Source organism: Sciurus vulgaris (genome assembly GCF_902686455.1).
Source record: "Sciurus vulgaris genome assembly, chromosome: 11".
In the NCBI taxonomy this organism is placed as follows: domain Eukaryota; kingdom Metazoa; phylum Chordata; class Mammalia; order Rodentia; family Sciuridae; genus Sciurus; species Sciurus vulgaris.
In genome coordinates, this window is record NC_136472.1 from 55019370 (window position 1) to 55046351 (window position 26982).

The 26982-nt window shown below is 50.9% G+C and overlaps 1 protein-coding gene across 1 annotated transcript in view; it reads right to left on the reverse strand.

Annotated features, from left to right (window-relative positions):
- The window catches only part of KCNC1 (potassium voltage-gated channel subfamily C member 1), a 44056-nt gene that overhangs the window by 11925 nt on the left and 5149 nt on the right, over nt 1–26982 (reverse strand). The window lies entirely within an intron of this gene.

Genomic DNA, 26982 nt, shown 5'->3' on the forward strand with positions numbered 1-26982 from the left:
CCAGGTCAGCAGCAGAAGGCAGCCATGCAGCTTCTGGCAATTGTCTGAGTTTGCTATGATGCCTCTCCCCCACGGGGTCTGCCCTGAGAATCTCAGAACAACTCTGTCTGGGTTGACCTTGACCAAGGGGCCCTGGCACGAATCTAGGGACCAAGAACCATGTGGATTTTTCAAACCACATTGTGGACCAGGGAAGGGGAAAGGGAAGGTGGGGGGACAAAGTTGGGTTTTCAGAATTACCATCCATCTGTCCACTCATGCTTCCTTCCTTCTACCTCTCTCCCTCCCTTCCTTTCTTCCATCTGTTCACCCATCCATACTCCTTCCAGCCCTCCTTCTTTTGTTTGTTCTACCCTTCCTTCTCTTTCATCCATCATTCTTCTTCCCTTCTCACCTCTTTTCTTTTTACTACTCCTTCCTCTTGTTCCCACTCCTTTCCTTCCACCTGTTGTTCATCCATCCATTGGTTCATTCGTCCACCCTTTCTTTCTGGCACTCCTCACTGGGCACAAGGTTATACCCAGCATAGAGTTGAACAGAGCCTCTGTCCAACCTCAGGAGTTCCCCTGCTAGTTAAGGGTGAAGGGCATATACAGAGACGAGTATAATGCATGGGACTTAAAAATGAGCCCTCTAGCCCCAAGTAGGGCTGGGAAAAGGTAAATGACTTATGCACCCTTGAGAGAGGCAGGTAGAGACTGAGGTTAGGTTTTCCAACTCCAGAAAGCTCTTTCTTCAAGGTACAGATAGTTCATACCTGGGAGGCCACAAAGAAAGGTCAGGAAAGCGAAGCAGAGGCACCTAACTGGAAGAGGCCATCACCTCAGACTCAAGTTCACCTAGCTCCAGAATTATTTCCATTACCAGAGTGACCAAAGCTCTTGGAGACAAAAAGCACATCCCTGGATCGGGGATGTAGCTCTGTGGTAGAGCACATGCCTAGAATGTACAAGGCCTTGGGTTCAATCTCTAGGACTAGGGGGAAAAAAAAAAACCATCTACTGGGTGTCTAGTCCCTGATTTCTTCTAGGGGCTCCATTTTGGAGCTTGGCATTCACAATCCAGACTCCCTAAGGATAGGTGGGGCCCCTTGCCTGGGCCTTTTCCTAAGTGGAGAGGAATATGCACCTGTGAGTGTCTGAGGGTATCCCAGAGGCACAGCCCATGGCACCTGGGGCTCCTGATCTGACCAAAGGTGAAGCCAGGAGGTATCTCCTCTCTTGCACCACCGGCCAGGACACCCTCGTCCTGAGCCCTCCCACATCCATCCTCCTTTGTGTTCTCTCTCAACAGGGCGACCGCTATCAAAGCAGGTTTAAGGCTTCAGTCCCAGCCACACAGCTATCAGAAGGAGCTTCCCACGGGAATCCCAGCCCTGCCCATGCCAGCTGCCCATGCTACCCACAGAGAAAAACCCAAACTCCCTAGCCTGAAACATGAGGCTCCCCATGCCCTGGCCTCACTTGGCTTTTCAGGGTCCTCTTTCTACATGTCCCCAACAATCATACCATGTGAAACTCTCTGCCATTTCTGACCAGTGTCTCCCCATCTTCATGGCGCTTTGTACCTGCTGTTCTTCTATGGGAGAGCATTCCTTCTGCTCTGTCTGGGAAGATCCCTTTCCTCCTTCATTAATATCCCTTTCCCTGGGGTGAGGCTCTCATTGGCACTGTGGTCTTTATGAGGCAGTAAATAAAGGGACTCCCCACGGAGTCTCTGTATTCACCCTCGGGAGGCAGAGAATCTGTCTCCAACTGTGGCTCTTTAGTGCTTGGGGAGGCTCATGGCAGGGCACTGATATCCCAGGAGCCTTCTAACTCCCAGGGTGCTCGTGCAGGTCCTCAGAACTCTCTTTTCATTTGCCCTGCCACACTATACATCCTGACAGGGAAACTGAGGCCCAGAAGGAGGTCAGGTCTTGTAAGATTAGTGTAGAAAAGTCCTTGGTTGTCAGAGAGTAACTGTACCTTGGTCTTGACTGCCCAAGGAGTGGGGGAATGGAGGGAAGGCAGAAGAAACCAAGCCTAGAGCCACACACTAAGATTTTTTTCTCCTGGAAGAGCTGGAGGAGTGAAGGCTGGGCCTTCTGCCCTGCCGGAAGCTCCCTGAGTGCTTGCTTTCTTGGCCTCTGCTGCCTCAAGGCCTGGCCATCCTCTGTAATAGAGTCCCAGAAACCTTCAGTTCTGAGGGGACCCTTAGAGGGCTGTGGAAGAAGCTGCCCCTGACTCCCTCCGACTCCAGCATTGTCCCAAGCCCAGAGACTGTAGAAGGGCAACCAAGGACACAGCCAAAGCGAGAGCGGTCAAGCCTCCAGTTCTCTCTGCTCATTCCTAGAGCTGGCTGAGCACAGGAAGGAAGAAAGCAGAGCTTGAGGACCTACCATGCACCTTTAATTCTTGCACTGACCTATGTTACAGAGGAAAGCCAGGTACCAAGATGTTCAGGGACTAAGCTGAGGTTTGAAAGCCAGTGAGGAGCTGAGATTGGACCCAGGTTTACCAAGCTTTGCAACCTGAGTTCTTTGACCTCCAAGCCGCCAAAGCTCTTGGGGAAAAAGAACACAGCCCTGCCCCCTTCGCAGCTGGCCTGATTATGTCTGGATTGTTCCATCCTGGAGCTTGGCACCGACTGCCCAGACTCCTTGAGAGCAGGCTTTGCTGTCCCTTGTGACAGACAGAGCATGGCACCTGGGTCCACAGGCAGGAGTCCAGACACACCAAAATCATTCTTAGGGCTTGTATCCTAGAACTTGCTAGGATCTGGGGCAGGAGCAGCTTCATGGTTGGGCTCCAGCAACAACAGCATCTTTGGTGGCCCAGCCTGCATCCCTACCTGGCCTCCTCCTCACTACCCACTGAAGAGAAGTTCTGAACTTATTTGGGGAGCTGAGCCATTGGGACAGGGAAGGGCGTGGGTATGGGCATGAGCCTAGGTCTGGGATCAGCTGACCCCTGGCAGGGAGGGAAGTGCTGCTTAGCAGGCCCAGGATTACAAGCCCTGAGCATCAGCTGCAGGACCCTGGGCTTGTCACCCCCCGGGCAAGGATGGGGGGCTGTACCCCATGAGCTGTTTGCCTTCCAACCCCATCACCCAGAAACACAAAACATTGTCACCCACAGACCACAGACACAATACCACCCAGAGAACACACCTCACCTATCACCTAAGTACCAACACTGAGCACAAGGGCACAAGAACCACAACTCAATGCCTGGTCACACATAGAGAACGTGAGGAGCCCACGTAGAGTTTACTGACTCACGTCACTGCACACCAGTCAGACACACTCAGGTGCTGTATGGAGAGGTGCACATACATGTGCACACACACAACTCATGCAGATACACTCGAGCACAGATGATGTGGTGATGGCACCATACAGCATACTTACAAGCACACACAGACCCCAGGCGCTGCTCTGCCCACCCTGTCCCATGGGGAGGTAACTGTCATCTCTCCCCCACACCATAGGTAGGTATAGCTCTCTTTGCCTCTGTTTCCTTGGCTTTCCCTGACGCCTCAGCCTACCTGCTCAGGCAGTGCTTGCTCCTGGATTCCCTGTCCCTAGGTCCTGCTCCTCATCCCAGGGTTTTCTGATCTCCCATCACCTGCCAGGCCTTGTTTCCTCCATCCCACCCCTGCAGTAGATGAGCCCCACCACACCCAGAGCCAATTGTGAGGCCCATTCCTTCTGGACTACTAGTCTGACTAGAGGCACCAATGGACTTTTGCCAGCCAGCCAAGGGGCAACTGTCATGCCACCTGGCCAGCTCAATGACTGCCCTGTAAAATTTCAAGACAATGTAGGAGAGATTGCCTGACAATGTGACATAAACCCAAGCTGGTAGTTTCTGGCTCTTTTTATTTTTTCCAGAACCAAATCACTAACCGTGAGAGACCCACCAATTGTGTTCTAGAAAGTGGTAGCCATGGCAACAGAGCGAGGCATCCCATTTCTATGGTAACCTGGGTGGTGAGGCTGTTGGCTGTAAAGTCAGACAAACCTACTAACGATCTGTTGACTTAAGAAGATGTTTTATAAATCACCAAGTTATTTTTATCATAACTCCACCCCTGAAACCATAAATCAGAAAGGCAATTTACTATCTATTAAAATGACCAATATGTGCTATGACTTTCATTTATGAATTATTTATGCCACACTCATCCTCAGAAAATTGTGCGTGCCTTTCAGAGTGGTTCAGGGGTTCGCTGTGGGGATCCATGTTCTTGCAGTTCATTGTTTCAGGAATAAGGTGCTGGTTGTAACATGGTGCAGGGACTAACATTCTGCATTCTGGCCTGGCTGCTCACTTGCTGTGTGACCTTGGCATGCTACTTCCCCTCTCTCGGCCTCAATTTCATCAAGGTTAAAGTGAGGGTTGGATTTGGTCCTTTCTGAGGATTTTGAAACACAGCAAGGTTGCAGGCAGTGTGTGTGTGTTGGGGGGGGGACACATGATGGCTAACCAGGGGAGCCCTGGCTGATATCCAGGCCCCAGGCCCCCAGAGGCTTCAGGTCAATTTTTCCACCTAATTAAATTTGCCCGGCGGGGGTGTGCAGCGTCCGAGTTAATCCATGTGGAGTCAGTGATGCAGAGCAGACGGGATGGGCAATTGTCCTAAATAAATTGTCAGTTGAGCTGGGTTTGGAAACTGAATTAGACTTGTCTGGACTTCCTTGGGCTGGACATGCCCGCAGTGTGCTGGACTGGCCAGTGCTGTCAGGGAGGGTGAGGGAAAGGGGCTCTTTGGGATACAGTCTCTTTTCTGTTCTATTCAATGCTTTCACCATGAAGCTGCAGAGGCCAGGGCACTGTGTGTGGGTCCCCGGGGCTCCTGCTCTCTCTGCTCCTCCCTGCTGGCTCCTGCAGGCGGGCGGGAGGAGCTCCCTGTGCGTTCCCTGGTGCTGGAGCAGGAGAGCGAGTGCAGTGCGCAGGGATCGTGCCCTGTGGGAGCCTGTTGGCAGGCAGCGTGTAAACGCAGAGCAGGGGTTTGCACGGCACAAGTGTCCTCTGTGACCAACTCCAGGCCTCTGCACAGAGTTTTGCTTAAGTGGTCGCTGTGTGTGATTCATGTGGGTTGGAGACATGTGGGTGGAGGACAATACGAGGTGTGTGTGAGTGTGTGAGGGTAGGTGTCGAGTGGCGTGTGCGTGCATGTATGTGGAGAAATGTGTGCAGCGGGAAGCACGTATGGGGCTATATAAGGCTTTTGGCATGTGTGTGGCTTTGTGCACATGTGTACAGGTGTGGTATGTTTATGTGTACATGTCTACATACATACAGACGTATGATTTGTACACATGTATATAGACATGTGCTCACAACTATACACACCTATGAGAATATATATGCTTTGTGCTATGTGTGCATCTATATATGGGGCTGTGAGTTTTGGCATATGTGTGCACATGTGTGTGCATATGTCTGCACATGGGTGAGGATGTGTGGCTTGTGGTATGTACGTGTATGCATGCATGAGTGGTATGGAACTCTGTATGAGATGGGGCGTGTGTGTGTGTGTACATGCTTGGGTGTATGCAAATTCAGGGACATGTATGGTTTGTGGTGTGCATGTGAGTGTGCACATGGGGGGCAAAGCGTGGAGCAGTGTGTGTATGCATGCATATGCATGCGCATGTATGTGGCCACGCATGGTTTACAGTGTGTGCCCACGTATGGACTATTACCTGGCAAGATCAGGGTCTGGCTGGGTACTCTGGACTCAGTCCAGGGTCTTGACCCTTTTCCATCCCAGAGATGGTCACTCACATGCCAAGGAGAAGGACAGACAGGGTGGGATAGGGAAAAGGCCCCTGAGCTGACCTGGCAGAAGGTGGCAGGGAAGTTGGCTGGGCAGTATCCAGCTCAGAATCCCTACTCCCCATACTGACACTCTCGATCCTGGGATCCAAACTGGTGTGGGGCCAGGACAACAGGCAGCAGACAGGCCTTAGAGTCCAGACCCCCAGAGATAGCGATAACTGCCTGCCTCACTAGATTTGTTTTCATGATCCTAGACCTAGGTCACATCTGGAAAGGGCCACCCTGACAGTTGGGCTGGGGAAATCCCAAGGTGGCAAGGCGTCCCATCACATTTTCACCCCAAGATGCACATTTTGGACATTAAAATATAACATGCATAAATCCTTAGAATAATATTTCTTCCCACATCCTGAATGTGGTCATGTTATTGAAGTAATGGCATGTCATAAGTCAGTGGTGTGATGGACTCGTGGAAATGTGATCACTAGACACCCAGGGCACCAAGACAGAGGAGGTTTGCAAGAAGTCTATGAAGAGGTTGCCCAACTGGTGGGAATGGAGAAATGGAGAACAGTGAAGGATGGGACCTATCCAAGGTTGCAGACTCTCAGGATGCCCAGAGATGGGAACCACCTTCTCCAGAAACACCCTCACTGGGCTCCAGAGTGAGTTTTTTGTCACTGTGGCCTGTAAGCCTTTGTGCAGGCAAGTATCCTCCCCACCCTCCAGGTCTCTTGAATTCCCCAGGTGCCACCTGCCTTCTAGATCCCAGGCCAAAAGCAGCTCACATCCCTCTGCCAAAGGAGGCAGCAACTGGGGCAGAAATGACAACATCTTAAAGTGGACCAACCTGATTTTCAGGTCTGGCTTGTCTCTGGGTGACCTTGGAACATTCCAGACCCTTTTTGAGCCTTCATCCCCTGCCTCCCAGGTGGCTTTGATGATAAAACTGAACAACTTACAGAGGGTCGGAGGTGGGCGTTCCAGCCCACCGTCAGTCCTGCAGAACGCCACCTCTTACCCCCCTGCCCTGGTTCTCCTGCCACACCCCTGCACTGAGCATCAGAGCACCTGTGATGTAGAAAAGCCTAGAATCTTACAGCCATGGACTAGGAACCTCTGAGCTATAAGGCATCTGGGGGACTAAGGCCTGAAACACTGCCACTGTCCTTAAGAGAGTCATTCCAGACCCACACTCAGCCCATGGAGTATGAGTGGGGCGGAGGCTAACTCCCAACCAGCCTGATAGAGTAGCACAGCACAGTGACCAAGCTGTCCTGTGAGGGCCAGCCCTTGACCTGGAGTACAGGGGAAAGACGCTCCAGTGGCCTAGGTCAAAGAAGTTTCCAGATTGAGTAACAAGAAGTTGGTGAGGTGCAAACCCAGAACCCCTAGAAGGGTGGGCAGAGAACTGGGAGTAAGAATCTCCCCTGGAGACAACTTGTGAGGAAAGAAGACAGGAGAGGGAAGAGGCTTGTGTGAGGGGACATCAGTGAATGTGGGGAAGAATGAGCAAGTGGAGATACAACGCAGTCTCTGCTCCAGACTCGGAGTAGTTATGGGTGGGAGCAGAAATTCACCTCTAATTTGTGCCTCAGGTGACTCTGATGCCACCATCCCCATCTTGGCATTTAGGATCCACAAGGCCAGATGAGACACAAATGCCAGGTAGCTCCAATGAGCCAAGAACTGTGTTAGGTGGTGGGCAGGAGGCAGCACTGAACAGCAGAGGCCCAGATCAGCTTAGAGCCTGAGATGGAATCCCAGTTTTGCCATGCAGGATGTCACCGCAGATGTGTAATCTCTTGGAGACTCAGTGCCATCATTATTAAAATGGGGACAATAATAACACATTCCAGGAAGTAAGATAAAATTGAGGGGTGTGGACGAAATGGCCAGGGCCTGGGACTTCCCCACCAGGGAGTTCTGGGGCTGGGAGAAAGGCTAGTTTCCTGCACACAGGCCTTGTGGGAGCTGGGCTGGAGCAGTCCTCCACAGAACCCCCAACACAGCATTACGGTTTTGTTTTGCTGAAATTACCGGGGAGCAGAGGATAGGAAGCGGGGTGAGGAACAGCAGCAAAAGCTAAAGGGAGAAATGTGTGTCATTAAGTTTCCTCCCCTCATTTGTTCTGCTCCTGCTGCCACTTGCCTGCTAACCACAGATCAGGAGCAAGTGACAGTCTCCGGAGAGCCCATGGCCTGATCCCCACAGCCTGTTTCCTGTGGACAAGGCCAGGCCATATCCAAGACCCAGCACTGACCTGCAGTCCTCAGAGGGAGCGAGACTTAGCATCATCATGGTTACAGGGTTTCCACATGAGCCCCTGCCTCAGGCCAGGCCAAGAGATCAAGAGACTCAGAAGGAAAGGACACCCGAGGTCACATGACCAGTCGGGGTTGAGCCAGAGCTGCCTGCCAACTTTCAGGCCCAATTCTGGAAACAAGACGAAGGAAAGCAACTTCACCAGTGGTGAGCAGTCTCTGCTTCTGGGACTTTCCAAACATTGGCTCATTTAAACCTCATGTCAGCCCAGTGAGGCAAATTTTGTTATCATGACTACTTTCTGTTAAGGAGTCTGAGGTCTAGAGAGGAAAGAATCTTGTTAAGGCCTCAGAGGTGGGGTCAGTCCCACCCTGCTCCACAGCACCACACTTCTTCCCATAAGCTCCTATAAGCAGTCAGATGGCTGGACACAGGCCGCCTAGTGCAAACCATCAAGGCTGTGCCCCATGAGCTAGATCTGGCCACTCCAATATGGTTCCAACTTTTGTCAGCCACTGCAACACAGGGGCACAGGGGCCTTAAGGGAATGGGTCCGTGCTGTCAAGGAGGGCCCCACAATAGTCCCACAGGCCAGGAAGACCCTGTCAGGAGCCCACGTCCTCCCTGTTCTTGGCCTGAGAGTTTCCCAGAACAGACAGTAAAGTGAGGAGATAGCATGATCTTCCTACACTTCTCAGTAGCATCTCAGACTCAGAAATACACCAGAATACCACATGGGACACTCTTCTTCTACATCAGGACAAGCCTGTGTCCCCAGTGTCCTTGTCTGCTTTCTGTCAGTGGAAGAATCAAGCAATTCTTCATGTTTCCTCTTTTGCACTGACTTCCAGGGAGCTCAGTTAAATTTGATGTCAAATTCTGGGCTAAAAGGACGAATGATGTGATGACACATAATGGGGGTGGGAAGGGTTAGTGTTAGGGTTAGGGTTAGGTTTAGGGTTAGGGTTAAGGAGGACAGCAAGAATGGAGGAAGGAAGGACTGTATAGAGGGAAAAGAGGGGTGGGAGGGGTTGGGGGAAGGGAAAAAATAACAGAATGAATCAAACAACATTACCCTATGTAAATTTATGATTACACAAATAGTATGCCTTCACTCCATGTACAAACAGAGAAACAACATGTATCCCATTTGTTTACAATAAAAAAAAAAATTCTGGGTTAATACTTTACCTGGGTTTAGGGTATAGCTATTTCTTCTTTTCATTAAAATATTCTCTTTTCTTTTCTGATTTACTTTTAAGGGTTCTGGTATAGGTGAGTCTTATTGCCTCAAACCTTTTTATTAAAGAAAACCACAAATTAGAATAAGAAATACATGAATGAGACCCCAGAGCAGGAAGTGAATAAGGAGGAGCTATACACGGGCCTCCAGAGAGCAGTTCGTGATCCCCTGTGCAGAGACCTTGAGACGGATGTCTTGCTGGTCACCATCAGTTAGGGGGCACCTACAAGGTCACTCATTCTGCCTTTCAACACTTTTGAGAGACATGAATTTGTTTCTTGGTTAAGTCAACTTCTGCCCCTTTCTCCCAGAAATGGGAGACCTCTGGTGGGGTCACCAGAACATCCCTGCTCCTCTTCATCCCTGTGACAGCCCTGTCTACACCCGCAGATGCCCCAACGTGCACCCCTGAGCCAGCCCAACTGCAGGCCAGGCTTCCTCCCCTCCCCCACACTCACCTTGGGCCTGCTTGTGTTAAGCACTCTCTGCGTGTGGCCAGTGGATGCCACATTATACCCTGTCCATCCTCAAGCCATCTTGGTTAGAGCAGTAATTAGCTTTGTTGAGCCACACTGTGCTCTGTTCTAAAGTAATAACTTCATGCTCACCTGAGGCCAAGTTTTTTACAAACATTATTTCATTTATCTCTCTGAAGGAAATATCATTACCTCCATTTTGCAGATAAGAAAGCTGAGGTTTAGAGTAGCAAAAAATACCCCACATAGTTTGGAAGTGGCAAGCTGGATTAGAAACCAAGTCTCTGACTGTAAAACCACTCTGCTCCAGTATTTCCCCTTACAAATGCTTTCACACCATCCCAGGAAGCGCTGACAATGGGCACAGCCTTCTTCAGTTTACAACACGTCCTCACTTTTTGAATCTCGTATGAATGTACCCTCACCTCCATCCCCGCCAACACGCACAGCAGGACAGTCCTGATTACCCCACCCAGTAAATGAGAAAACTGAGGCTCCAGGTAACATGGAGGAGCTAGGTATGGGGTCTACCAGGAATCCACTTGGAAGTGTCCCCCGAGTGCTCACTTGTGTGCCTGCTTTGTAAGGGATCCTGACTCTCAACAGGTGTGCGCCTGTGTGTGTATCTAAGTGTTTGCAGGAGGTTAAAAAAACGGCTCTAGTAGGAACATGTAGAGGAGGGCAGTGGACATAGCCTGGGAGGACCACAGCCGACTGCCCAACTGCTATCCCTCCAACAAACATTTATACCTTATCCCAGGCCTGCACAGGGCACTGGCTACAGGGCAAGCAAAAATAACCACAGCTCCTGGTGGGGGACTGACATTTATCACATAGTCATATGGGCCTGTATGTGGTGACAGGAGCCCCAAGGGGGATGTACAAGGCATTTGATGGGCCTTTAAGAAGCCTTGGGGTTAGAGTGGTTTCCAAGAGGAAGTGACAACTGTGCAGAGGTCAGAGGGATGGAAACAATCCAGAAGGGAAATGCAAGGTGTAAGGAAGAGTAGTCGAACAGAGAATGGGGACAATTCTCTGTCCTCATGTCCCTAGACTCAACACCCAAACTAGCAGTGCTGATCACTCAATCCTTTCTGTTTCACTTCCCAGGACCTCACCTGATTTTCTTGCCACCTCCCTGGCGGCTCCTTCTTGGTGTCCTTTGCCAGCCTCTCCTCCCAGCCTTCTTGGCCGCTCGGTCAGTTGGCATGCCTCTTCCCTATCTACACTCGGCTCCCTCATGATGGGCTCATTTCATGACTTTGGCTCCATCCCCCATTCAGATCCCACCACACAGCACTCACTCCCCAGTGTTACCCTCTGGCCCAGCACTTCCCCTGAACTCAGGACTCCCGCACCCACGTTCCTGGCATCTCCAGGGGGAGTTCCAGTAGCTCAAACTCAGCATGTCAGCTGAACTCCTGAGCACCCCCGCACCCCCGCAGCCTTCTCCACCTCATGAGACAGCACCTCCGTCCTTCCAGGACATTCTTGCCAAAACCCTTGCAGTCAGCCTTGACAACTCTCCTTCTGTTACACCTCGCATTTAATCTGTAAGGAAATCCTGGTGGTTCTGCTTAGACTAAATCCAGATTCCAAGCCCTATCCCTGCCCCCTCTGCCACCACCCACATCCCCACCACCATCATTCCCACTGGGTTGTGGCCATAGTCTCTTAACCTGTTTCCTACTTTGTCACATTCCTGGTGTCTAGGACTGTTGGCAATGCAGCTGCCATATGATCTTTTAAAAACTTCTCTCCAGCTGCCTTATCCTCTGCTCCAAACCCTGCCAGGGTGAAGGTCCTTGAAATGGCCTGCAGACCCCTGCTTAGTGTGTGCCTCCCTCACCCCTCTGACCTCCTCTCCTATCATGATCTTCTTTACTCCCTCTAGTCACACCCACATCTTCAGACATGTTCCTCAAACATGCTGGACACATGCCTGCCTTAGGGCTCTTTCTCCCCCTGCCCAAAACGCCCTTCCCCCAGCATCCCCATGGTCCATTTGCATGAGACCAACACTGACCATCCTGTTAAAATTTCAACAAGCACCTCTTGGTAATCTGTTTTCCTTCCTCTACTTCCTCTCACAGCACACATCATCTTCTAATACACTAACTTTTTCCAGCTTTGCTGAAGTATAACTTATATATGATAATATCCATCCATTTTACAAGTCCAGTTGGATGAGTATCAGTAATCTGTACTCTCTGATTTACTCAGTGTTTACATTTATTGTTTGTTTCTTCCCTGTCTCAAAGGTGAGGCTTCTGTGGTAGCTGACTCTAGGCTCTGGCCTGGACCTGTGTGAAGGTCCAGCCAAACTGTCCAACTAGTAAGAGAAGGGAGGTTGCTTCTCCAGAACCAGGGAGCACAGTTAAGCACGAACAGCTTCTTATCCAGGCAAACAAGGTCACAGATACCTATCCTAGGTTACATGTCTCAATCCCTTGTCTGCATAATGGGTATATAGTTGCTCCCTGCAACCTCCTTAGGGAGTAAGCCACTTCTCAGTTGGATCCTTTCCCTTGTCTACACAGGCAGCATGCACAATCACTGGTTCATTGAGATCATATCTGCATCTACACTAGCAATATGTATAATTGTTGATTTCAGACATGTATCTACACTGGCACTGACCACACTGACTGCACACCTAACAACTAAACTGGCAAAAGGATTATCTCTGTCCAGAAATCTGTGACTAGATGGGCCGTGGACACAATCTCTAATCATTTAGCTATGTTCTCATTAGCAATGGGCACACTCTGTCTCCACAGAGACAGTCTGTCAGACTGACAGTGGACAAGTGATTGAGAGCAAACTTGTGTCTTCACTGGCAATGGGTGCACTGATTGACTGCAGACTCATGTCTACACTGGCAGCAGGCATAATCACTTTCATCTCCTTGACAATGGGTACAGTCAGTGAACAAAGACCTGCATCCCCACCAGCCATGAACATGCTACACATGTCATCCATGGAGAATGGGTGTAAGGTCACCAGGATTCCTTTCCAGAGAGGAGGAAGATGTATCCTCCCCTCTCAGCAGATTGGCAAGCTACTCATGGTGTAGTTCAACAGCCTGGGTCCTACCCGTGAGGCACAACTGGCACTGGAATGTAGAAATCGAAACCTGGATGCAGGCACTGGAGTGGAGCATCTGGCATCTGCACATTAGAATTGGAATCTGGAATGCATGGCGAGGAGATGAGACCATGTCTATTCCCAGTGTCTTGAGATCACTCAAGGTGAGGACAGACGCAGGCTGTGTGACTCCCAGTGCTACCCGCTCCCTCCCCACCCCACACCCTGGCCTGGACCAGCCAGCCTGGGCTTAAAAAAGCACTAGGAAATGTCACTTTCTTTTTGAGGAGGTGTGATGGGAGGAGATGGCCTGGGCAGTTTTAGCAGCCGGTTTATTCAAAGGTTGGGAACAGTGACAGTATATCTAAATCCTGAAGACTGTTTTGTTCCCAGTCTGGATCTATATCCCTTCCCAGCAGACAGAACCTTTCTCATGCCAGGCCAGAGTCCCCAGCCTATGTGGCAGCCTAGCTGGAGTTCTGACAGAGCTGCCCAAGGCCTGTGTCAGCCAAGAGCAGAGCTCCAGGCCCCGGAATCCAGGGTCCCCCCCCTACAGCTCTGGGGCTCCATCTAGACTGGATACTACCCACTGTGGTAGGTTGGCTCAAGGTGGCAACCATGGGCTCCAACCACTGACTGCTGACTGGCCTGAGACAGACAAGTGAGAGTGGATTCTTCCCGAGAGAAGAAAGTTCTGAGGACATCTGGACACACATTGATGTGGCACTCATGAATTTTTTTAATTTCATATAATTGTAAAATATTTACTGAACACCTATTATGCACCAGGTCCCATTTCCACAACCACTTCCAGAAATAACTTTTTAAAATAATGCTTCCAGCATAGAGCAAGGCACATAGTAGGTACTTGTTAGTGATGGTGAGGACATCTACCATGTATTGACACTGATCCCAAGCTAGGAACCCCCATCCCCCGCAAGATGCTCTTATGTGAGCATCTTATTTAGCCCTACACCAGCTCTTAGGTCTGCAATGTAGTCATCTTCCCAATTTTACAAAGAAGGAAACTGAGGCTCAGGGTTAAGTGTCCCATGGTCCTACAACAGGGAAGTGATGGAGTTAGAAATTACAACTCAGTTTTGCTTGGCTCTAGAACACATGTTCTTAACCACTCTCCTAGCCCCCCAACACACATTGAATGAATGAATGAATGAATGAATGAATGAATGAATGAACGAACGAACAAATGAACAAGTAAGCCTTGTATTGGTGAAAGTATGTTTGTGTGTGTGCAAGGTCATTGTGTGCATGAATGTGGGTAGCACGTGTATGCAGATGTCTGTGTGTCTGCATGTGGGGCTTTTTTATGGAAAGGTTTTCCCTTGTTGTCTCAGTCTTGTGTGTGCTGTAGCTATACTTAGCTGCAGCCGTGACTGTAATGAGCAGTTAGCTGTGCACCAGGCACTCATCAGGACCTGGTTTCCCAGGGAGATCGCCAGGGCCAGTGTATGTGTGTGGGGGGGGGTGCAGCTTGGTGCTGGAGAACACTAGAGCAGGGTTTTGGGAGGGAGCCTGGAGCTCTCAGTGCTGCGCCTTATGCAAATGCAGAGCCTGAATTCCAGCTGAAAGAACATGCTCCAGGCCCACAGCGCTGATGCCTTCCTCTAGGCACTGCCAAGCTCAACTGCTGGCCACCCATGCCCAGGGTCTCTTTCCTCCATCAGGCAATTAGAACTAGCTAGTGCCTTGGAGCTCATGGCTAGATGCTAAGGGTGACAGCAAAAGCAACAGGAAGATGGTGAATCTTTGTGTAGACAAATCAAGGTCTTCCAAGGCCCCAGGAGGGTCCTCTCCTCAGTGACAGCTCCTCTGCCAGCAGAGCTGCACTGCCACCTCAGGCACACCCTGCCTGGGCTACTGCTCACTGGGGTAGGGCCTGGGAAGGAAGGAGGCCATCTCTTTGCAAAACAGATGAAACAGCGGGTATGCTCAGAGTGGCCTGGGGTTCAGAGGCCAATGCCCCACTCACTGTCTGCCCTCCAGTGGCTGTAGGAAGAGGCTAGTCTGGAAAACTCTAGATGTCCCCTGTCATGTGGCTCTGCCTGAAACTTCTTTCATGCCTGGGCCTGGTTCTTTCTCCTCCATCAGAGTCTCTTACCACGAGTGTGGGCCAATTCTTCAGGCCAGCCCACGGCCCATCTCCCAGCTCTCTCATTCCATAAACCAGCCCCATCTGTAGCAATCCCAATTACTGCACATGTGTGCTGATTTACTGCACCCTACCTACCACTCTGAAGTCCTCTAGGACATTTTCATGTAATGAGAGACAGGACTTCCTCTGCCACCTTGAAGACAAGCAATAGAAATGTATCTATTCATCCACCCATTCACCCATTTCTTTACCCGTCCCTTCGGTTACCCACCCAGCTGTGTATCTATCCATCTGTGTGTCCTTCTTTTCATACATTCATTCGCACACACCCACATATCCGTCTTTTCATCCACTTGTCTATTCACCCAACCATGTCATTCTTGACCACAGAACCACAGCATCCTAGAGCAGGAAGGAACACTGGCCTGGCTTGAGTTTACCTTCATTTCCAAAAGAAGATCTGGGATCTAATCCTTCTTCTACCACTTGCAAACTCCATGATCTTAGTCAAATATATTAATAGCTCTGGGCCATTTTTTCTTTCATCAATAGAATGAGTATGATATCTAATTCTTATACCTCACAGGGCTGTCGTGAGGCACACTGCATCAGCAAAGGCTACTGAAGTAACAGGCACCATCACTAAGCTCATCCTCATCCTCTCAAGAGGTTGTGGTTGAGTCCAAGGAACATATGACCTCAGTAGGTTAGTGGATCAATCAGGGGCCTGAAGCCAGGAAAGTTTTCTGGAAGCATTAAGGACACAGCAGGTTCTTTCAGGAGTGGGATCAGGAAAGGATCCACCATGAAGGGGCCATCAAAACCAGACTCCAAGGATGTGTTTGGTTCAGACACACAGAGGGGAAGAGAGGGCATCTCAGTGCAGGAGACAGCATACACAAAGGCAGGCAGGGAAGCTAGGGTGTAGGGGGAGAGCTGAGGAGCCTGAGGCCAAGGGTACATGGTGTGGAGAGCAGAACTGGGGGTGGGTTTCCAAGGCAGCCCAACAGGCTCTGGAGTGCATTCTGGACATGCAAAGCCTCGGCAAGCTACTGAAAACCCTGGCGATTCCTAACTCCCAAGCTTGCACTTGACTACCCAGACTGGGAAAAAATATCTGCTAGTGACAGCCAGGCCTCAGGAGACACAACTCCTGCCACCCAGAAGGGAAGCCAGTGCCTGGCATTTCTGACCTTTGTGACGCTAAATATATCATTGGTGATGGTGGTTCGTGGCCCTGAGACTGTGAGGCCACCAAATGAGGCTTCTAAGGCCTACCTCACTGTCTCTGTGGCTCAGTTTCAGTCTCACTGTACTCTGGGGGATCTGAGCCCAGGACTGGTGTGACAGGGGTGCCCCAGGTAGCCAGGACTTATCCTCAGTCAGTGCCTCCCAGACACCAGGCAGTGTGCTGGGGACTCTGCCCCTAGAACACTTGCCCTAGCTGCAAAGTACATACTGTCATCCCCATTTCACGCAAGAAGAAACACGCTTAGCTAGATGTCACTTGCCGATTCCACACTGCAATTCTACACTGAGCAGAAGGGAGACCAAAACCAGTCCTGACCTGGTCCAAAGCCCTGTGCTCTCTCCCTCCTCTGATCCCTTCCCACACTCCTCCTACCCTTTAGACTGTGGTCTCTTTCCAGGACATGGCCCTACTTGGAGCCATGTTTTCTCTCTCCCAGATCCTCTTTCTTTATCAGTCATACCGGATTCTCTAACCTCTCTGAGAAGTAGGTGATGCCATTGTGTGTACTTATAGGTAAGGAAACAAAAGCCCAGAAAAGCAAGGGCCATGCTCCAGGTGTGTGGGGCCAAGATAGGAGCACCTAATGCAACATCAGGGAACACAGTACATAAGGCTGACCAGCCACATAGGCTTCCAAGAGATAGCTGGAGAGATAACTCAGTGGTAGAGTGCTTTCTAGTGTATGAGTAGACCCTGGGTTTGATTCCCAGTACTGGAAAACAAAACAAATCCATCCCATGGCCCTCACCCCAGGACTCTGGCTGGCTCTAGGTGGCCCAGCAGGTGACAGTGTTCCTCACAAGCAACTTAGAGAGCCCCTGAGGTTGAGCATAAAAAATTAATCTCTAAGTGGTAAGACATTGGCCCTGGCCGGAAACTGTGGTCTGAAGTATTTCACAACTCTGCCCTGATGACAAGGCCCAAGGGAGCCACTCTACCACTTGAGAGGCCAGGGAACCACCAGGCAGGCCTGGTCCCCCTAGTTACAACAATCCCCTTTGTAAACTTTGCGTTTGTATTCCCAGAACCTCCCTGGAGGGCCAAGACCATTGTCTGCAGAGCGTCCTTCAAAGATGCATCATCTGAAAAATGATGAGAATGATCGTAATGTATAACTTGCACACGTGTGTGCGCTGTGTACCAGGCTCTCTGTATCACGTCTCATTAGATTCCCACAACAGCCCTTTGATGCGGGCCCTCTTATAATTCCCATTTGCAAGCTGAGGTGGCTGAGGACTGTAGAGGTCACACAGCTAATAATCAGAAGAGCTAGGCAGTCTGGTCCCAGTCAGGTCCCTAACTCTCCTCTAAACCACCTTCTCTCAGCATACCTGAGTGTAACCAGTGAGCAACATTTGAGGGCTCCAGGACTGGAAAGGGCTGGCATGGTTTTGGTCTGGTAGGACCCCTCACCTATTCCTCTCTGGCCTCACATTCAGCTCAGAAAATAGCTTACCTACCAGCCTGGTGGCAGCCTTATGTAGCCTAACTTGTCTTCCCCTGGGCACAGATGACCTTCAGACAAAGGACAGAGATTGCCCATTATGGTCAGACAGCCCTCCATGGAGGGCTAGGCTGTGCAGTCCCGTGTGGCTATAGGAGGCAAGGCGAATGTGAACACAGCCAGGCTGTGTGCTGGCATGATCAGGGAGCCCCAAGGACTGGCCCCAGCAAGAGCAGAACCCATTGTCAGGAGCCCAGTGGGGCTGTGAGGAGTGCTACCCTTTCTGACTACCACTGAGCCCTGGCTTCTGAGCCTGGTTCTGGACACGCCTCCTCACTGCCTTTAACCCCAGGCACATGCCTGCTCAGGGCTTCTGTACCTCTCACTTTCTCTTGCCCAGATATCACATGGTTCCCTCCCTCACCTCCTTCCCTGTCACACTAGTTCAAACTGCCACCTCCAGCTCTCCCTGCACCTTCCCTCCGTTCCAAACCTCCATGGCAGTCGTCACCATCAGACAGACCATACAGCTGCGAAATCCAGTTTCAATTCCCTGCACTGGAATAGAAGCACTCAAGGCCAGGGATTTCTCACTGTTTTGTTCTTGGCTCTATCCCCAGCCTCTAGAGCAGTGCCTATCACTTAGTAGGTGCTTGTAAATATCTGCTGAGTGAGTGAATAATGAATGGATGCTAACAGCAGCCCTGACACGGACACGACTCATGGACAGCCTTGTAGACAGGGCTGTGGGGAGAGGAATGCCTTCCTATGCTGCACTGGGCGGGGGAGCAGAGGACATGGGGGACATCATGGGCAGTGGGGCAGGCAGGAGCAGGGCTGGCACGTCAGCAGTGAAAGAGACTGGGTAGGGCCAGGGCGGTAGGGGCATCTGAGGCCCTGCGCAGGCTTAAGAAAGCTTCATTTGGCTGCCGCGGCCCAGGCCACAGCAGCATCTGAGCCTGGGTGCAGCAAGGCTGGCTCCTAAGGCCCCCTGAGCTCAGCTGTCCAGGGCTGCCCCAGCTAATATTAGCCTGTCCCCACCCAGCCTGGCGTCAGCCTGGCGGGGTAGCCCAGCCTCACAGAAGGCACTGCCCACTGGTACCAATAAGCCCTCAGCCCCAGGCTGAGGCTCCAGCAGCTCTGGGGTCTGTCCAGCCCCTGCTGCCATTCCTCCCTATGCCTGAGCATCCCCTTAAAGAGGAGAGGCTTCAAAGCCCTTAGCAATGTGTGGTCCCTACCCACCAGGCCCACCATGCTGGCACACTTGTCAGCATCTCAGGTCCCCATGCTTGGCTTCCAGCCAGAGCCTGATGTCAGCGGCCCTCCCTCTCTCACCCAGCAGACAGAAGTCCTGTCATCCATCTCTCCCATACCCCCACTACACCTGGAGAGGTCTGCTCATCACTTACAGCCATGATGAGCAGACCATTAGAACAGATGGGGAGACCAAGGCTCAGAAAGAGCACGACTTGCCTGATACACAGGGTGTTTGTGAGAGAATCAAGAAAGAATCCAGGCTGCCTTCCAGGGTGATACCCCTGATATCTGGCTTCTGGGAAACAGAGTCTGGAAGAAGGGGCCCCAGAGCCTAGGGTTGGAGAGGTGACCCCCTAGAAGAAGTCTTTGTAAGAAGAGTCAGTAGCTGAAAAAAGGAAGCAGGTGGGGAACAGATGAAGGTTTGAATTTTTAGGGCCAAGAGCTGGTGAAAAGAAGATAATGAAACTCACAATAATTAAGCACTTATTATGTTCTGGGTTCTGGGCTAAGTACTTAATACATTTAATACTCCCGACTTCCCCATGAGTCAGATGCTATTAATATCCTTCTCTTGAGGCACAGACAGGTTAGGGAATTTGTCCAAGGTCACACAGCTGGAAAGCGGAGGGGATGAAATTCAAATACAGACTTCCTGGTTCCAGAGACCTGCTCATAGGAAAGAAAGGGGGCTCTGGGTCATATTGCTAAGGTCAAGTAGGCAGAAAGCAGAGGGGGATGGAAGGAGATGTGAACTCCACAAATTTTTTACTGAACACACAAGGAGGTCTGAAGCAGGGGGATTTGGGACAAAAGTCATCCTAGGCCTTCAAGGAAAGGAGACTATTTTGAAAGCCAGTGACTAATACCTAGAACTTCCCATAAACACAGCTGACAGAGGAAAGAGGACAGAAGAGGGAAAGGTAAGGAGATAGAGAGGGAAAGGTAGAAAAAAGACCTGGCTGGCCTTCAGAATCCAAGAGAATTGGACTTGGGGCTTAGGCTGTGTGCACCAAGTGGGGCCTGGGAGCTTGTGCTTCCTGGTTTTGAAGAAGAGCATGTTGGCCTCCGAGCTTTCGTTAGTGGCTGGGAAAATGCAGCGTGAGGAAGGAGTTTGGAAAGACAGAGGGACGAGGCTGTGAAGACCTTCATCTGGCCCATCTGGATGGGACTATGCAGGTGGGACCCTCCCAACTGGGGTGAACCGGAGGTACTAGCACTGCCCCACCTTTGCCTGCTCATTGCCACTCCAGCCTGGGGAAAGGAGGGGCTGCATTCCTAGATGAGGCATGGAAGGGGGACCAGCCAGGAACAGGTTCAAAGTCTTGGGGGACACATGTCTGACCTTGGTCTTGAACCCACCCCACTTTTTCATTCTTTCAGTCAATATTTATTTAGCACCCACTATGTACCAGACCCTGCTCTAGATTCCGGGATAGCACAATTGACAAAAGAGATGAGAATCCCTGATCCCATGGAACTTACACCCTACTGGGGGAAATAGACAATAAACAAATAAATAGGGCTGGGGAGATAGCTCAGTCAGTAAAGTGCTTGCCTTGCAAGTACAAGGCCCTGGGTTCAATCCCCAGCACCGCAAAAAAAAAAAAAAAAAAAAAAAAAACAAAAGTAGAGTATGTTAGATGGTGGTAAACGTCAAAGAGAAACCGTGAAGCACAACGCAGGGAAGGAACTGGAGAGTGCGCTCTGAGGTGATAACACCTGAGTACAGACCTGAAGAGGTGAGAGAGCAAACGCCTGGAATACCTGCTGGTGGGGTGCTCCTGGTGGAGGACCCAGAGAGAGGACTGCCCTGGAGTGGAAGCACAGTGTGCCAGAGGGAGGCTGAGGGCATCAGGATGAGCGCACAGGAGATAGGCAGAAAGACAGAAGGGAAAGGACAGGCGGGGACACTCAAAGGACAGTTGCAGCCCTCAGAAGACTTGGGTTTCTCCTCTGAGGGGGACAAGAAGCCAGAGTGAGATGAGCAGAGGGCTGATTTGGTTTGACTGGCATTTTCCCAGATGGCCTGGACTGCCCTGCAGAGAAGGACTGAGTGGTCAGGGCCAGGGCAGAGGCAGGGAGGACAGTTGGGGAGCTTCAGCAATAATCCAGGGGCAGGAAGATGGTGGCTTCACCCTGGGAGGCGGCAGCAGGGGTGATGGGATGCAGGTGGGTTCTGGGTGTGTCTTAAGCATGAAGACAACAGGATCTGCTGACATGTAAGAGGAGAGGCCAGGACAATCCCCAAGGCAGGGGATCTTGCTCCGTTAGAGCAGTTGAATGAAGACAGTGGTCATTTACTAAGTTGGGGCCTTGGCCTCAGGTGCCATCACCCAGCCACCAACAACTGGCTGCAAGGAAAATCAGAATTATCCGTGAAGCCCTGTCAACCTGCATACAATCTAGCCCTCTCCATCCTGACACTCCCTAAGCTGGAAACTGTTGCCTGCATCAGTGCTTCCCAGACTCTAATGAATATGAATTATCTGAAGATCTTGTGAAAATGCTCAGTTTGAGGTGGGGCCTGAAATTGTATTTCTTATTTTTTAAAGTATTTTTTAGTTGTCACTGGGCGTTTATTTTACTTACGTACATGCAGTGCTCAGAATTGAACCCAGTGCCTCATACATGCTAGGCAAGAACTGTACCACTGAGCTACAACCGCAGCCCTGAAATTGTATTTCTAACAAGTGCCTGGTGATATTGTGTTGGTCAGAGGGCCACACTTTGAGTAGTAGAAGCCCTTGTGCCCAAGGTACCATAGTGTTAAGTCTCCCTTGCTAGCATTAGCATCACCTGGGAGTGGACAGATCTAGGAACTGAATCCTTTGGGGGCAGAGTCTGGGAATCTGAATTTCTTAGGCAACCCAGGTAGTTCTGGGATGGGAGTCCTCCAGCAATGGTTCCCATGACAGTCAATGCTAGCACCCTGACTCCAGCCCTGGCTCCATCTAGCACAGCACCCACCCACTGTGACCCTCTCCTACAGCCTAGTACAGGAGCTCTCCTCTGAATGGCCTTCTGCTGCCCCCTGAGGGTCAAGAGACAGGAATAGGGCAATAGGTGCTTCCTACCAGACCACAGCAAGCACACCTGAAAGAGGTGGTACCCCTGGGGTCTGTGCCTGTCAGAGGGCTGGTGAGCCTATCAGACAGGGGCTTGATTACTAGACTTTGAAAGAATGAAGGAGCACAGGTTTGAGGGAGGCTGAATGAATAGAGAAGTTCTTCAGAACCCCTCCCTGGGCTCCTATCCTCTTAGTGCCAGGACGCATGCCTGGAGAGCTCACCAGGGTCCTGGAGAGGAGCTAGGCTGGGGTGTAGAAGGAGAGAGAGGAAAAGACTCACTTGGTCCCCCCAGTTCCTGTAGGAACTCCTGGACTCCCAGAATGTCAGAGCTGGGAGAGGCTTAGTGGTCATTTAGATCAACCTCTATATGTTACAGGTAGAGAAACTGCAGCCTGAAGGGTGACAGGTCTTGCCCAAGGTAATCTGATTGGTTTGGTGACCTGGCTACAGATCTTCCTATGTCTAACTGCCTGATGTCCACAACCTGGGTTTTGTTTGTGACCTCATCTCTCCAACATACCCAGGCCAGTTCTTGATCCTAGGGGCTTGTCTGTCCCCAGCCCCAAGCCTTCAAAGTAGACTCAAATCATGCAAGCTGGGAGCCCTCAGTTCTGAAGGAAGAGGTCAGCAAGGGCAGGAGGAACCAGGCTAAGTGCTAGGGACCTTAAGGAAACAGATTACATGATCAGCAAAGAGTACACTCAAGTGAGCAGAACAGACGAGCAAAAACCCAGAAGTTAAAATAAGAGTTCAAGACTGAGGAGGCCAGGGAGAAGCCGGGCAGAAAGGAACAGCAGGAAACATGGCCAGGGCCCAGAGCAGAAGGCCTCGAATGCTGAGCTGAGGGGCAGTCAGCATTCCTTCCATGTGCTGCCACGCAGGATAACTTCTTGGCTTCCCCAGTGCCCCTGCCATTTCCCACCAGACCATATGGAGTCCCCAGCCTGTATGGATGGGTGGAAGGCAGCTGAGGTACTGTGGGTGAGCCTTCTTCTTTGAAATGACCAGAGCACTACCTTAGCCAGCCATACACTGCCCTCACTTGCCATCATCCAGGGCCAGAACTTGTTGAGTGGGATCCTTGGACATGTTGCTGGGGAAGTGTCTGATGGAGGGTACCAGATGGAAATTCAAGCCTGGAGCATGACAGGCTGCAGACTGCCATCTCTGGAACACAGACAGGAGGCAGCACTGTGTGGTGGTTAGAAAATGCTCTGGTGTCAGGCAGACAGGTTTGAATGCTGGCTGCATGGCTCATAAGCTGAGTGACCTTGGATAAGTGACTTCACCCCTTTGAGCCTCAGCAGCCCAGTTGTGAGATCGGCGTGATAATAATTCTGCAGTCCTGTGGGTATCTTTGTGAGAATTAAATGAGAATATATGAATCAAGCCCTTGAGACAATACCTGACAAAAAGTAAGTGTTTCAGTAAATAGTGGCCAGGAATATTATGATCAAGAAAGGAAGGGTAGTTCTGGAAAATCCTGCTTGGGAGGATTTGGGCCAACCCTGGGTCCACCTACCTGAGGGGGTCTCAACCAGCCTGGGAGGGCAGGTAACTTCTTACTCTCCCTCCCTCAGTGCCAGAAATCAGTAGAAGCAGTAAGAGGGCACTAGCATGCCCAGGTGCAGTTTGGGGTTCTCTAAAAACTGAGACCCAAAAGAAATACAGATGGCCAGGTGCTGGGCCAACAGACCCTTGTGTGAGACTCCCTGGTGGTCTTGGGCAGAATGTCTGTCCTCTAAGCCTATTTCTCTGACACTGGATGACAGTAGTAATAAAGATTCTTTGCTTGACTAAACTTGAGTCAGGTTTCTGAGCCTTCTCCTAGGCCCATCTGCGCACTTCATGTGTAATCCAGTTTTAGCAAAAGCACCCTTCTAAGCCTGTTTAGCCAGAACCCCTCATCCTCAATACGTGATTACTTCCATATCTGATCAGGTTCCTCATCTTCCACCACCCCCGGGGTGAGATCTTTAGCCTGGTTTCAGCAAGAATCCTGTTAGGTTGGTTTAGCCAGAACCCCCCTCCCCCAGCCCCTGACGTTTCCTGGTCATACCTGCCCATTCACCTACCCACACCCTGATCCTTGGCTACAAACTCCCACTGACCCAGGTTGTTTTCAAAGCTGAGCCCAATCACTCTCCACTGCAAGACCCCATTGCAGTGGTCCCTGTACCTATGATAGTAGTCCTGAATGACATGTGTTTTAACACGTATCATTGAATAATTTTTTTTCTTTAACAGTAATGACTACAGGTGGCCTTGGAACACCCATTCACCCCAAAAATTCCATGAACATGGGAAGTAATCCCTTTCATCGAAGTGATTCCCTTGGACAAAGACTGGGAAGCAAACTGTCCCTGGGCCCACCTTTTGCTCTGAGCCTTCTCCAGAGATGGGGAGCTGGAACTGGGGTGGTGGCCAGCCTGGCCCAGGAACTGACGGGAGGGAGTGGTTCAAGGATCTGACCTTTCGGTCTAGAGCAAGTACACTGGTCATGAGACTGCTCAGAATAGCCAAAGGAACTACATTCAGCTGTACTGGGAGGCCCAGCACAGCAGTGTGCCCTGGAATAAGCCCCACCAGGCCCCGTCCCCCACCTCTGAGACAATCTACTTCCTCTCTGAGAGACTCAAGCCCAAAGCTTCTGGCAGATGCCAGATCTCCTGAACACAGGTGCCGCCCTCAGGGTGCCAGGCCTCGAATACTCTCTGAGGTGGGACATGAGGCAATACTGAGCCCTGCATTAGGAGACACTGGTTTCTGAAGCAGTTGGGCAGCTAACCTGCTCACGTGTGACCTGGGGCAAAGCACTCCTCCCTCGGCCTCACCTTTCTCATTGTCATTATTATAGGCTCCTGTGACACTGGGCATGCAGGAAGATTACAGTCTGAGGGGAAACAAACCCAAATCAAGCAAGACTATTCATGAATTTTTTTTTTCCCCACAAACCAGATAGCTTCTCTGAAGGGAAAATCCTGGTTTGAAACCCTGACCCAGCCTGTAGGGTCCAGCAAAGACACGGCTGAAGAATTGATATTTGTGGAGGGTGTGAAGGATAAAGAGGGGTAAGACAGGAGGAAAGAGTGCTCCAGAGGCAATGGTGTATGCAAAGGCCCTGAGGCAGGATAACCTAGCACCAGCAAAAAACTGAAACAGGCCAGGTGGTTGAATATCAGGGGGCATTGAGGACAGCCCACCAGAAGAGACCAGAGAGACTAGGGACATAGGGAGGTCAGGGCAGCCTGCAAGACCACAATATGCATCAGGGAAGCACTGAAAGGTTATAAGCAGGCAAGTTAGTGACCTGACAGATTAGTGAGTTGAAAAGACCTCGGTGGCTGCCAAGTGGAAAATGGACTGGAAGGGCCAGGGGCTGGCAGAGGGAGAACATTCAGAAAGCTGCTGGAGAGGTGGGCCTAAGGGAAGGTGGTGGCTTGAAGAAGGGTGATAGACATGGAAATGGAGGAAGAGGATGGAGTCTAGAGGTAGTCATGAGGTAAAATGATACTACAAGCAACAAGAGTAATAAGAGCTGCCAACACTTACTGAGCACCTACTGTGTGCCTGTGGCTGTCCATGATTACCCCCAGTGAGTCTTTACATCAACCCTCTGAGGACCTGTGTCATTATCCCCATTTATAGGGATACTCTTTATGAGTGAAGAGGCTGAAGAGCTCTGACCATCAGATGCTAAGTCAGTAATGTTCATTACCAGGAGGGGAGTTGGGGGCTTGGTGGCACCATTCAAAGACACAAGGACCCCTATAAAAGGACTATGGGAAGGAGAATAACGTGGACTAAAGGAGGACATATTGGTAAGGGGCCTTTGGAGTCCCTCCAGCCTCTTCTCCATTGTTCATGGGTCTCCTTCACACATTACCATGACTGAAGTGGGCCCTGGCCTGGGGGATCTGAGGTGAGAGGTCAGGTGCCTAACAACAGCTCTATCCCTGATTTCTCCTCTGCCAAGGGCTCTGTGTCTGCTAGGACCCCAGGGAGACACAGAAGTCTCTGTCTAGGCTCCTCATTCTAGCCACTAGGTAAGTTTCCTTCTCAGGGGCCTGAGGGGGAGTCAGGGCGACATCAGGTCACAAAGAGGCAAAGAGACAGACATGGGATAAGGGGTCAGCAGAGAGGGCAGTGGGGTGGCTAGAGGTAGGCTCCCCCAGCTTGGAGATCATTGGTACTTCTTAGAAATCTGGAAAGTGAAGTGACCCTGGGGACAGATGTCACCACACATATACATACCTCATATACATAGTGGGGATAGTCTCTGGCTTTCAGCCTAAGGACCATCACTGGCTCTGGTGTGACACAGAATGATGTTCCTAGTGACAACATATAAATCATAGAAAAAGGCCACAGGCTTCACACCTGCACTGACCCCAAAGGAAGAAAGGAGGGTGAGTTTCCAGTTACCCTGGACTGCCCAACATACCTGCTCTCACACCTCTGTGACTTTGCATGCAAGGACGATTTGTCCACTGCCTTCTCCCTGGCTAACTCCTGCTTGCCCCCCAGTGCTTGCCCCAGCATGACCTCCTCTGGCACAGTTCTTATTCTTATGGCCCCAAGAAGTCCCTCCACCCATTACCACATCATATCATTGTTCTTTTCTGTGTATCTCTGGGTTACTCCCCACTCCCCAGAATACAAGTGGGGACCATCTTGCCCCAGCTTACCTCACCCTGTCTTGCCCCCTTGGTTGGTGTCCAGCAGAGAAGGGCCAGGGAACCAGCTGCTCCAGCCACCACTGACACCCCTCAGAACTCAGATGGAACTTTCCACCCTCAGCCAAGTATTGTCCCTATCTTCCAGGGCCAACACCAAGGCCTGCGGCAGGTGACAGCTCTTGAGAGATAGGCGACCTCACCACTGGCCCATGTACCAACAACTGGTCTGGGCTAGAATGGCATTTCTGTAGACATATGAGGATGGGAAATGCCCTTGGTAAGGGAGCTCAGGAGTCCCAGGAGATGGAGGCAGCAGGCAGGAAGCTGCAC